The 14,471-nt window shown below is 37.3% G+C and overlaps 1 pseudogene; it reads right to left on the bottom strand.

The window, feature by feature from the left end:
- Nucleotides 1–13,904: 13,904 nt before the first annotated feature.
- On the bottom strand, nucleotides 13,905–14,471 carry LOC122700446 (annotated as a pseudogene).

The raw sequence follows: 14,471 nt of genomic DNA, 5'->3' as shown, positions 1-14,471 counted from the left end.
AAATGGTCACACAGTACTGTGCCCATATTTTGGACTCAAGCAATTCATTTCTCAGATTATACACCCCAGTTCCTTCAGCAATATTTCTCAGTGTGACAAATTCTATTTTCTTAGAATTGTTTCCTATTGGTTTCTGTGTTATTCACTTCTGTCTATACTCTCTTACATTATAAAGCTTTATGAAAAGTGAAAGAGAGGAAGGATATTAGAGGTAATATATCCATGGTCTCAGTTAAATACAGCCTACTTCTTTCGACATAATACAGAATGAGAGTCCCTTTCCCTTATAAGAAAGCATGTAAAAATGCAAATATAAAGAAGTTAAGTCATTTATATAAATCTTATTTTATTCAAATACAATTCTAGATATTTCCTCCACTTAGAATATTTATAAATCTCTATGAAATGCAGAGGTATGTCATCTGGGCTCTAAATGAAAGGTGAATGTTCATAATCAGAACTCATTTTACATGATATTCAGAATTTATCATCCTTTGTTTTTCTGTCTTCCCTCGCTTATGAAATAAGGGATTACTCAAGTATCAGAGTTTTCTCTTAGAAGTCATTTAGTATATATATTTTTCATACATTTGACTTTGGTGGACTTCAAATTTTGATTAATATTGTTTAGTTAAGTGTACATGATCTAATGCTTTGTTGACTACAAAGATGGTGTTTGAGTACACAGCACTGCTAAAGATTACACAATAATGAAATTTAAGAAATCCTCTTGAAATTTTTTATCTTAAACAGGGTTACTTGTTTCAATACTATCTCATTTAAATGTTTGATGGGTGAGACCCTTTACCTTTGGAGGGTCTATTCTGTACTGGCAGAAAAATAACACTTCATTGATTTTATTTTCAGTTTACTGAAGTGATTGAAAAAATTTCATATATTTGAATTGTGCCACCTGAAGGTCTTTAAAATACATACAAAATGATGATTTAATATAATACACATTGGGAATGAATACCATAGTCAAGTTAAATAATGTATGTGGCACCTCACATAGTTTCTGTGAGTGTGTGTGTGTGTGTGTGTGTGTATGTAGTAGCAGTTACGCAGATCTCTCTTAGCAGAATTCAAGAACACAATCAGAATTATTAGCTATAGTTATCAGGCTTCATATTAGATCCCCAAACTTACTCATTTTGTAACAAAAGTTTGTACATTTTGACCACTATTTCCTCACCTTTTCTACCACCAATCCTCACAACAAGAGTTTGATTTTCTTAGCTTCCACACAGAACTGAGATCAAAATGGATTTGACTTTCTATGGCTGGTATATATAGTTTAATAAGCATGGTATTGTCCAGGTTCATCCATGTTGTCAAAAATGGCAGGATTTTCTTCTTTCAGTGGCTAGATAATACCCCATTGTTTTTATATACTCATCTCATTTTCTTTACCTATTCATCTGTCAACAGATACTTATCCGTATTTTCACTATTTCAAATAATATTGCAAAGACAAGGGAATGCAAACATCCACTTTTGAGGTTCTGATTTTATTTCTTTGACCAATACTCTGAAGTGGGGTTGCTGGTTTCTATTTCTATTTCAATTTGTTGCAGTTTAAATATTTTTAAAGAACATCCATTCTATTTTCTCTAACGAAGGTACCAATATTCATTCCCACCAACCATGTACAACAGTTCCCTTATCTCCACTTCCTCACCAGCATATGTTTTCTTTTTATTGTTTTTAATAGCCATCCTAACAGTCATGAGGTGATCTTTGATCTAGGTTTGGACTTGTGTTTCCAATATTAAGTGATGTTGAGTACCTTTTTAATATACCTGTTAGTCTTGTTCTCCTGATTGTAAACACTTCAGAGCCAGCACCTATAATGTTATGATGTTTTGATAACATAATAACAGTACATGATGTGATGGTTGATGTCACATTCTTCATCCTTGTCCTCATCCTCATCCTCATCACTACTCTCATAGTGAACTGAAGTGTTCAGGGGGAAGGTTACAGAGTCCATTAGCTGCTCTGGTGGGAGGGATGCCAGCCAGAGTCAGAACCAGTGGTGGTGGAAGCAGAACTCTGAATGAGAGTTCTCACACCCCAGTCACACCCTAGAATGTAGATTTTAAGTGCTCTATTTGAAAACTGAGCAGATCGGTGCCCTCCAGATTTCTCTACCAAGTAAAACATCATGTTTGTTCCTCTTGTGGAGGGAATAATGCTCCCAACAGTTCGTCATTTAATCATTGTCTCCCTCAGTACTTACGGGGCTGGGCTGCATCTCTGCTGGAGCATGACCAAGGAACACAGACTCACTGCCCTTCTCCTGCCTGGTGTGTGATTAAGTCTCAGGGTCCCTCCTCAGGTTGAGCAAGAAGACAGACTCAGGCTGGACCTTCTGATGCAGATTCCTATGAAGGATGGAGACACAGGCATGGACTCACAGTATTAGAACAGGCAAATTAATTAGTTAGAGGCACTGGCCAATTATTTACAATGGTATCACCTTAGGGCTCAATGCCCAAAACTCATCATTAGTAAGCTGGTCCACATTATCCCAATCTCTGGAGACTTGGTAATATTAACAGAACAGGAAAGGAGAAAAACGAATGTCCTAGGAAGGATCTGGGCCCCTCTCCTCCTCAGGAGGAAATTCACCTTGTACTTTTACTTATTGCTTCTAACTTGCAGGTACTTAACATAAAATTCAGACTCCCCCACCCCCAATTTAACCACTCAATGTATTATTTTGATGTCTGCAAATCAATAGTATCAATCATGAAATCTAAGTAGCATTAGGTCTATACCAAGACTGTGATATACTTTCCATTTTCACAGTTAATATTTGTCTCTAAGAATAGCTTCTCTTTTTTTGGGGTAATTTTAATGAATCTTCACATGGGGTCACAAGAGTCAGACATGATTTAGCAACTAAACCACCACCAAACCAATGAGTATTCAGTTTTAAGTTTTTTTCTCTATTGATATTGGCATATGGCTTTATCCCAGGGATGCAAGTGTTCTTCAATATCCGCAAATCAATGTAATACACCACATTAACAAATTGAAAAATAAAAACCATATGATTATCTCAATAGATGCAGAGAAAGTCTTTGACAAAATTCAACATCCATTTATGATAAAAACCCTCCAGAAAGCAGGAATAGAAGGAACATACCTCAACATAATAAAAGCTATGTATGACAAACCCACAGCAAACATTATCCTCAACGGTGAAAAATTAAAAGCATTTTCCCTAAAGTCAGGAACAAGACAAGGGTGCCCACTCTCACCACTATTCAACATAGTTTTGGAAGTTTTGGCCACAGCAATCAGAGCAGAAAAAGAAATAAAAGGAATCCAGATTGGAAAAGAAGTAAACCTCTCACTGTTTGCAGATGACATGATCCTCTACATAGAAAACCCAAAAGACTCTACCAGAAAATTACTAGAGCTAATCAATGAATATAGTAAAGTTGCAGGATATAAAATCAACACACAAAAATCCCTTGCATTCCTATGCACTAATAATGAGAAGATAGAAAGAGAAATTAAGGAAACATTCCATTCACCATTGCAATGAAAAGAATAAAATACTTAGGAATACATCTACCTAAAGAAAAAAAGACCTATATATAGAAAACTCTAAAACACTGGTGAAAGAAATGAAAGAGGACACAAATAGATGGAGAAATATACTGTGTTTATGGATCAGAAGAATCGATACAGTGAAAATGAGTACCCTACCCAAAGCAATCTATAGATTCAATGCAATCCCTATCAAGCTACCAATGGTATATTTCACTGCTGCTGCTGCTGCTAAGTCGCTTCAGTCGTGTCTGACTCTGTGCGACCCCATAAACGGCAGCCCACCAGGCTTCCCCGTCCCTGGGATTCTCTAGGCAAGTACACTGGAGTGGGTTGCCATTTCCTTCTCCAATGCATGAAAGTGAAAAGTGAAAGGGAAGTCGCTCAGTCATGTCTGACTCTTAGCGACCCCATGGACTGCAGCTCACCAGGCTCCTCCGTCCATGGGATTTTCCAGGCAACAGTACTGACTGGAGTGGGGTGCCATTGCCTTCTCCAATATTTCACAGAGCTAGAAGAAATAATTTCACAATTTGTATGAAAATACAAAAAAACTCAAACAGCCAAAGCAATCTTGAGAAAGAATAATGTAACTGGAGGAATCAACCTGCCTGACTTCAGACTATACTACAAAGCCACAGTCATTAAGACAGTATGGTACTGGCACAAAGATAGAAACATAGATCAATGGAACAAAATAGATAGCCCAGAGATAAATCCACACACCTATGGACACCTTATCTTCAACAAAGGACGCAAGAATATGCAATGGAGAAAAGACAACCTCTTTCAGAAGTGGTGCTGGGAAAACTGGTCAACCACTTGTAAAAGAATGAAACTAGAACACTTTCTAACACCATACACAAAAATAAACTCAAAATGGATTAAAGATCTAAATGTAAGACCAGAAACTATGAAACTCCTAGAGGAGAACATAGGCAAAACACTCTCCGACATAAACCACAGCAGGATCCTCTATGGCCCACCTCCCAGAATATTGGAAATAAAAGCAAAAATAAACAGATGGGACCTAATGAAACTTAAAAGCTTTTGCACAAGAAAGGAAACTATAAGCAAGGTGAAAAGACAGCCTTCAGAATGGGAGAAAATAATAACAAAGGAAGCAACTGACAATTAACCTCAAAAATATACAAGCAACTCCTGCAGCTCAATTACAGAAATAAAACCACCCAATCAAAAAGTGGGCCAAAGATCTAAACAGACATTTCTCCAAAGAAGACATACAGATGGTTAACAAACACATGAAAAGATGCTCAACATCACTCATTATCAGAGAAATGCAAATCAAAACCACAATGAGGTACCATTTCACACCAGTCAGAATGGCTGCTATCCAAAAGTCTATAAGCAATAAGTGTTGGAGAGGGTGTGGAGAAAAGGGAACCCTCTTACAATGTTGGTGGGAATGCAAACTAGTAGAGCCACTATGGAGAACAGTGTGGAGATTCCTTAAAATACCTGAACTAGAACTGCCATATGACCCAGCAATCCCACTCCTGGGCATACACACTGAGGAAACCAGAATTGAAAGAGACACGTGTACCCCAATGTTCATCGCAGCATTGTTTATAATAGCCAGGACATGGAAGCAACCTAGATGTCCATCAGCAGATGAATGGATAAGAAAGCTGTGGTACATATACAAATGGAATATTACTCATCCACTTAAAAGAATACATTTGAATCAGTTTTAATGAGGTGGATGAAACTGGAGCCTATTATACAGAGTGAAGTAAGCCAGAAAGAAAAACACCAATACAGTATACTAACGCATATATATGGAATTTAGAAAGATGGTAACAATAACCTTGTATGCGAGACAGCAAAAGAGACACAAATGTATAGAACAGTTTTTTGGACTCTGGGAGAGGGTGAGGGTGAGATGGTTTGGGAGAATGGCATTGAAACATGTATATTATCATATGTGAAATGAACCGCCAGTCCAGGTTCTATGCATGAGACGGGGTGCTTGGGGCAGGTACAATGGGATGACCCAGAGGGATGGGATGGGGAGAGAGGTGGGAGGGGAAGTTCAGGATGGGGAACACATGTACACCTGTGGTGGATTCATGTCAATGTATGGCACAACTGATACAATATTGTAAAGTAATTAGCCTCCAGTTAAAATAAATAAGTTTATATTAAAAAAAAAACAAATTACAAAGAAAAACAAAAGAAAGAAAACTATTCATCTTTACTTACAGTTTAATCACTGATACTTTAAATATTTCAGTGGATCTCCCAGAAGGTTGCAATCAAGATGTCCGTCAGGCTGCAGGTATCACAAAGTTAGATTGGCATATGTCCACTCTCAATCTCACTCATGAGGCTGTTGGTGTGATTCACCTGTTCATGGAATATTGTCCAGAGAATTCCTTCAGTTCCTTGACACGTGGTCTCTGGTGAGGCAGTTGGGTTTTATCAATGCAAGCCACCGAGAATGCCAGAGAGAAGCACCAAGAAGAGAGCCAGATTATTTTGCTCTGTTCCCAGAAGTGACTTCCCAACATTTCTTCCACATTCTTGTTGTTGTAAGTGGGCCTTTATGTACATCTTACACTTGATGGCAGGGAAATACACAGGGGTAGGAAAACCAGGAGTTTGGATCAGTGAGAGAATCTCAGATACTGCCCACCACACAGAAACCTCATCCTTTGACAGGAAGACACTGGGTTTTGGGGCATCAAAAATAATTCATCCACAGAAAAATATATAACTGTGCGTGTGAGCTAAGTCACCTCAGTCGTGTCCAGCTCTTATCAACCCTTTGGACTGTAGCCCGCCAGGCTCCTCTGTCCATGAGATTCCCCAGGCAAGAGTATTGGAGTGGTTGCCATGCCCTCCTCCAGGGGATCTTCCAGACTCTGGGATTGAACCCACATCTCTATGTCTCCTGCATTAGCAGGCAGGTTCTTTACCACTAGCCCCACCCTGGAAGCCCAAAAATGTATTATTAAACTGAAGTTATTTCATAGTGAGTAGAAGAGATAAGATTCTAGAATAAATGACAAAGATGAATCTATAGAACACGGAACATGAAAACCAAGGTTCATTATGTTTATACCATAAATGTGACATGTACTGCTTTTTTCCCCAATTCCCCCGTTTATGATGAGTATCCTGGTGCTTCACTGTGCTTAGTCACTCAGTCACGTCCGACTCTTTGTGACCCTATGAATTGTAGCCCACAAGGCTCTTCTGTCCATGTAGATTCTCCCAGCAAGAACACTGGATTGGGTTGCCATGCCCTCCTCCAGGGGATCTTCCCAACCCAGGAATGGAACTGGAGTCTCCTGCATTGCAGGCAGATTCTTTACCAGCTGAGCTACCCAGGAAGCCCTGAGTATCCTTGATCAAATGGCAACTGAGTAGGGTTAGTTATAGAGAGATGAGGAGAGTATTGGGCCTCTTTAAAATATGTGGGCAATGGTAAAGTGTTAAATTGAAGTCACAGCATTGTGGGGAGAAGGGATCAGGCATCAGAGTCAGTGTTAAGGATGAGTGTAGAAGACGTGGTGTATATAAAAGGTAGATATTGGTCTTTATGTAGTAAATTAGTGATTTGCTTTGTGCTTGACTCAAGTTTCTTTACATGATGAGTATCTGTAAAGAAAACAAGAATCTTCTCACATTCAATATTTGATGTGTCACTGAGAAATTTCTGTCCTCACTTTTTATCCCTTTATTCTGTGCAGAAATATTCAAACCCCACACTTTGTTCTATGAACCTCAATCTTGCAGTTACCATTAGAGAAAAAATAGATCCTATTGACTGTCCTGATAATAAACCCAAACCATATTTTAAAAAATTAATTAATTTTTATTGAAGGAAAATTGCTTTACAAAATTTTGTTGTTTTCTGTCAAACCTCAGCATGAATCAGCCATAGGTATACATAGATCTTCTCTCTTTTGATCCTCCCTCCCATCTCCCTCCCCACCCCTCTAGGCTGATACAAAGCCCCTGTCTGTGTTTCCTGAGACATACAGAAAATTCCTGTTGGCTATATATTTTACATATGGTAATGTAAGTTTTCATGTTACTCTCTCCATACACCTCACCCTCTCCTCCCCTCTCCCCATGCCCATAAATCTATTCTCTATGTCTGCAAATAAATTCTTCAGTACCATTTTTCTAGATTCCATATATATCCATTAGAATATGATATTTATCTTCCTTTTTCTGACTCACTTCACTCTGTATAATAGGTTCTAGGATCATTCACCTCATTGGAACTGACTCAAAGGTGCTCCTTTTATGGCTGAGTAATATTCCATCGTGTATATGTACCACAACTTTTTTATCCACTAATCCATTGATGAACATCTAGATTGCTTCCATGTTGTAGCTATTGTAAATAGTGCTGCAATGAACAATGGGATACATGTGTCTTTTTCAATTTTGGTTTCCTCAGTGTATATGCCTAGGAGTCGGATTGCTGAGTCATATGGTAGCTTTATTCCTAGTTTTTAAAGGAATCTTCATACCACCTTCCATAGTGGCTGTATAAATTTAGATTCCCACCAACATGGCAAGAGCATTCTCTTTTCTTCACATTCTCTCCTGCATTTATTGTTTGTAGACCTTTTTCATGATGGTCATTCTGAGTGGTGTGAGGTGATATCTCATATAGTTATGATTTGTATCTCTAATAATGAGCAATGTTGAGCATCTTTTCATGTGTTTGTTAACCATCTGCATGTCTTCTTTGCAGAAATGTCTGTTTAGGTCTTTCCCCCACCTTTTGATTGGGTTTTTTGTTTTTCTGGAATTGAGTTGTATGAGCTGCTTGTATATTTTGGAAATTAATCCTTCATCAGTTGCTTCATTTGCTATTATTTACTCCCATTCTGAAGGCTGTCTTTCCACCTTGCTATAGTTTCCTTTGCTGTGCAAAAGATTTTAAGTTTAATCAGGTCTCACTTGTTTATTTTTATTTTTATTTCCATAACTCTAAAAGGTGGGTCATAGAGGATCTTGCTTTGATTCATGTCATTGGGTGTTCTGCCTATGTTTTCCTCTAAGAATTTTATAGTTTCTTATCTTACATTTAGGCCTTTAGTCCGTTTTGAGTTTATCTTTGTGTATGGTGTTAAGAAGTGTTCTAATTTCATTCTTCTACATGTAGTTGTCTAGTTTTCCCAGTACTATTTATTGAAGAGACTGTCTTTGCCCCATTGTATATTCTTGCCTCCTTTGTAAAAAATAAGGTACCCATAGGTGCATGGGTTTATTTCTGGGCTTTCTATCTTGTTCCATTGGTCTATACTTCTGTTTTTGTACCAATACCATACTGTCTTGATGACTGTAGCTTTGTAGTATAATCTGAAGTAAAGAAGGTTGATTCCTCCAGCTCCATTCTTCTTTTTCAAGACTGCTTTGGCTATTCTGGGTCTTCTGTGTTTCCATATGAATTATGACATTTTTTGTTCTAGTTCTGTGAAAAACGTCTTTGGTAGTTTGAATGGGATCGCATTGAATCTGTAGATTCCATTTGATAGTATAGTCATTTTCACAACATTGATTCTTCCTATCCAGGAACATGGACTATCTCTCCATCTGTTTATGTCATCTTTGATTTCTTTCATCAGTGTCTTATAATTTTCTGTGCACAGTTCTTTTGTCTCCTTAGGTAAATTTATTCCTAGATATTTAATTCTTTTTGTTGCAATGGTGAATGGGATTGATTCCTTAATTTCTCTTTCTGATTTTTCATTGTTAGTGTATAGAAATGCAAGTGATTTCTGTGTATTGATTTTGTATGCTGCAACTTTGCTAAATTCACTGATTAGTTCTAGTAATTTTCTAATACTATCTTTAGGGTTTCTATATACTGTGTCATGTCTTCTGCAAACAGTGAGAGTTTTACTTATTTTCTGATCTGGATTTCTTTTATTTCTTTGTCTTCTCTGATTGCTGTATCTAGGACTTCCAGAGCTATGTTGAATAATAGTGGTGAAAGTGGACATCCTTGTCTTGTTCCTGATTTTAGGGGGAATGCTTTCAGCTTTTCACCATTGAGAATAATGCTTGCTGTAGGCGTATTATATATGGCTTTTACTATGTTGAGGTAGGTTCCTTCTATGCTCGTTTTTTGAAGAGTTTTAATCATAAATGGGTGCTGAATTTTGTCAAAGGCTTTTTCTGCATCTATCAAGATTATCATATGCAGATACCATATTTTTATGATTTTAAAGCAGACCATATTTTTTTTCTCTCTTTCACAATTGTTCTTAGGGATATCGATAGAAGAGTTAAAGGACAGAAGAAAAATACTGGATGTGCAAATATTAAATTGTCTTTACTCTTTCTTATGAGGTAGTGGGGTAATTTATTCAATGTTGTATGAAGTAGAGCTATGTCTAATCTCTGCCCTCTCTGTGCTACATTAGAGTACAAATAGGTGAATTTCAGTTTCTGTCCTCAACCTGGTCAAGGTTTCATTGTGTCAGCAGAAAAATGTAATGGTCATGAGGCATCCCAGATTAAACACTAATGGTATTCAGTTCATTTATTTGAAGTATATCAATCTCAGAAGAGCTGACGAGAAGGATAGCTACATTTAGTGTTTTCTTACCATATGTACACAGTATCTTTTAAATCTTAGAGTGCTTTCAGAGGTAGAGAACAAAAGTATTGATACCAAGGTGGGAAGGGAAGTGGGATGAATTGGTAGATTTGGATTGATGTATATACACTATGGATACTATGTATAAAATACATAACTAATGAGAAACTACTCTGTAGCACAGGGAACACTACTCAGTGCTCTGTGGTAACCTGAATGGGGAGGATTTCCAAAAAAGGATGGATATGTGCATATATAAAGTTGACTCACTTTGCTGTACAGCAGAAGCTAACACAACAGTGTAAAGCAAATATACCTCAACAAAAATTAGTTTATAAAAATCTTAGAGTGCTTCAAGCTCTGCGTGGTTAACAAAGGAAAATTAGAATGCATGAGAAATTTTTTAAAACATCTTTTTAGGTAGTATACTCATTTTCACTGTATTGATTCTTCCGATCCATGGACATGGTATATTTCTCCATTTATTTGTGTCCTCTGATTTTTTTCATCAATATTTTATAGTTTTATATATATAGGTCTTTTGTTTCTTTAGGTAGATTTATTCCTAAGTATTTTATTCTTTTCATCGCAATGGTGAATGGAATTGTTTCCTCAATTTCTCTTTCTGTTTTCTTATTGGTAGTGTATAAGAATGCAAGGGATTTCTGTATGTTAATTTTATATCCTGCAACTTTACTATATTCATTGACTAGCTCTAGTAATTTTCTGGTAGAGTCTTCAGGGTTTTCTATGTAGAGGATCATGTCATTCGCAAACAGTGAGAAATTTACTTCTTCTTTTCCAATCTGGATTCCTTTTATTTCTTTTTCTTCTTTGATTGCTGTGGCTAAAACTTCCAAGACTATGTTGAATAGTACTGGTGAGAGTGGGCACCCTTGTCTTGTTCCTGACTTTAGCAGAAATGCTTTTAATTTTTCACCATAGAGGATAATGTTTGCGGTGGGTTTGTCATATATGGCTTTTATTATGTTGAGGTATGTGCCTTCTATGCCTGCTTTCTGGAGGGTTTTTCTTTACCATAAATGGATGTTGAATTTTGTCAAAGGCTTTCTCTGCATCTGTTGAGATAATCATATGGTTTTTATCTTTCAGTTTGTTAATGTGGTGTATCAAATTGAGTGATTTCCAAATATTGAAGAATTCTTGCATCCCTGGGATAAAGCCCACTTGGTCATGATGTATGATCCTTTTAATACGCTGTTGGATTCTGTTTGCTAGAATTTTGCTAAGGGTTTTTTCATCTATGTTCATCAGTGATATTGGCCTGTAGTTTTCTTTCTTTGTGGCATCTTTGTCCAGTTTTGGTATTAGGGTGATGGTGGTCTCATAGAATGAATTTGGAAGTTTACCTTCCTCTGAAATTTTCTGGAAGAGTTTGGGTAGGACAGGTGTTAGCTCTTCTCTAAATTGTTGGTAGAATTCAGCTGTGAAGCTGTCTGGTCCTGGGCTTTCATTTGTTGGAAGATTTTTGACTACAGTTTTGATTTCTGTGCTTGTGATTCGTCTGTTAAGATTTTCTATTTCTTCCTGTCAGTTTTGGAAGGTTATATTTTTAAAGAATTTGTCCACTTCTTCCAAGTTGTCCATTTTATTGGCATATAGTTGCTGATAGTAGTCTCTTATGATCCTTTGTATTTCTGTGTTTTCTGTTGTGATTTCTCCATTTTCATTTCTAATTTTGTTGATTCAATTCTTCTCCCTTTTTTTCTTGATGAGTCTAGCTAATGGTTTATCTATTTCATTTGTCTTCTCAAAAAACCAGCTTTTAGTTTTGTTGATTTTTGCTGTAGTCTCCTTGGTTCTTTTTCATTTATTTCTGCCCTAATTTTTATGATTTCTTTCCTTCCACTAACCCTGGTGTTCTTAATTTCTTCTTTTTCTAAGTTGCTTTAGGTATAAAGTTAGGTTATTTATTTGATTTTTCTCTTGTTTCTTGAGGTCAAATGAGTATACTACCTGAAGCAATCTATAGATTCAATGCAGTTCCTATCAAGCTACCAATGGTATTTTTCAGAGAACTAGAACAAATAATTTCACAATTAGTATGAAAACACAAAACCCTTGAATAACCAAAGCATCTCGAGAAAGAAGAATGAAACTGGAGGAATCAACCTACCTGTCTTCAGTCTACACTACAAGGCCACAGTCATCAAGACAGTATGGTACTGGCACAAAGATAGAAACATAGATCAATGGAACAAAATAGAAAGCCCAGAGATAAATCCACGAACCTATGGACACCTTATCTTTGACAAAGGAAGCAAGAATATACAGTAGAGAAAAGACAATCTTTTTCACAAGTGGTGCTGGGAAAACTGGTCAACCACTTGTAAAAGAATGAAACTAGAACTCTTTCTGACACCATACACAAAAATAAACTCAAAATGGATTAAAGATTTAAATGTGAGACCAGAAACTATGAAACAGCTAGAGAAAAACATAGGCAAAAAGTCTCTGACATAAATCACAACAGAATCCTCTATGACCCATTTCCCAGAGTAATGGAAATAAAAGTAAAAATAAACAGATAGGACCTAATTAAACTTAAAAGCTTTGGCACAATGAAGGAAACTATAAGCAAGGTGAAAAGACAGCCTTCAGAATGGGAGAAAATAATAGCAAATGAAGCAACTGACAAAGAATTAATCTCCAAAATATACAAGCAGCTCCTGCAGCTCAATTCCAGAAAAATCAACGACCCAATCAAAAAGCGGGCCAAAGAACTAAACAGACATTTCTCCAAAGAAGACATACAGATGGCTAACAAACACATGAAAAGATGCTCAACATCACTCATTATCAGAAAAATGCAAATCAAAACCACAATGAGGTACCATTTCACGCCAGTCAGAATGGCTGCTATCAAAAATTCTGCAAACAATAAATGCTGGAGAGGGTGCAGAGAAAAGGGAACCCTCTTACACTGTTGGTGAGAATGCAAACTAGTAAAGCCATTATGGAGAACAGTGTGGAGATTCCTTAAAATACTGGAAATAGAACTGCCATGCGACCCAGCAATCCCACTGCTGGGCATACTCACTATGGAAACCAGAATTGAAAGAGACATGTGTACCCCAATGTTCATCGCAGCACTGTTTACAATAGCCAGGACATGGAAACAACCTAGATGCCCATCAGCAGATGAATGGGTAAGGAAGCTGTGGTACATATACACAATGGAATATTACTCAGCTATTAAAAAGAATACATTTGAATCAGTTCTAATGAGGTGGATGAAACTGGAGCCTATTAAACAGAGCGAAGTAACTCAGAAAGAAAAACACCAAGACAGTACATTAATGCATATATATGGAATTTAGAAAGATGGTAACAATGACCCTATATGTGAGACTGTGAAAGAGACACAGACGTAAAGGACAGACTTTTAGACTCTGTGGGAGAAGGCAAGGGTGGGATGATTTGAGAGAATAGCATTGAAACATGTATATTATCATATGTGAAATAGTTTTCCAGTCCAGGTTCAATGCATGAGACAGGGTGATCAGGGCCAGTGCACTGAGGTGACCCTGAGGGATGGGGTGGGGATAGAGGTGGGAGGGGTCTCAGAATGGGGGACACATATACACCCATGGCTGATTCATGTCAGGGTATCGAAGAAACCACTACAATATTGTAAAGTATTTAGCCTCCAATTAAAATAAATTAATTAAAAAATAAAGATCAGTATTCCATATCCCATCCACTAAAAAAGCCCAAAATGAAACATTTTTTAGAAACAGATTGTTTTGCTGATGAACCTCCACATGACCCTTTTGACATCTCTGTTTTTCACGTTGTAGATGAAGGTGTTCCGCATGGGGGTGACCACAGTGTACATCACTGAGACTGCTGTATACCTCCTGCAAGATTGTGAGACGGCTGAGCTGAGGTACACACGAAGACCTGTTCCATAAAATAAGCAAACAATTGCCAGGTGAGAGCCACAGGTGGAGAAAGATACCTCCTCCTTGATGAAGGGACCATTAGAATAGAGGAAACAATTTTACAATAAGAGAAAAAGATCCCTGAGATAGGGAGAAAACCAGAGATGGCACCAAAATACTGTGTTATTGGTGAAAGTGTCAGAACACGCATGGTCGAAGAGTTGAGAAGGGTCACAGAAGAATTGAGAATTTCCCACATCTTTGAAGCAGGTGAGTTTTAACAGCATCAAACTGTGCATCTGGGAAACCAAGAGACTGATGGAAAGTGATACCAAAACCAATGAGCCATGGAGACGTGTGTTCATAATGTCCAAGTAATGCTCTGAGTCATTTGTTAGATTCTGTGGCTCCAT

The sequence above is a fragment of the Cervus elaphus genome, chromosome 9 (genome assembly GCF_910594005.1).
Source record: "Cervus elaphus chromosome 9, mCerEla1.1, whole genome shotgun sequence".
In the NCBI taxonomy this organism is placed as follows: domain Eukaryota; kingdom Metazoa; phylum Chordata; class Mammalia; order Artiodactyla; family Cervidae; genus Cervus; species Cervus elaphus.
The sequence above is the reverse complement of the archived record's forward strand: the minus strand, read 5'-3'. Positions and strand labels throughout refer to the sequence as shown.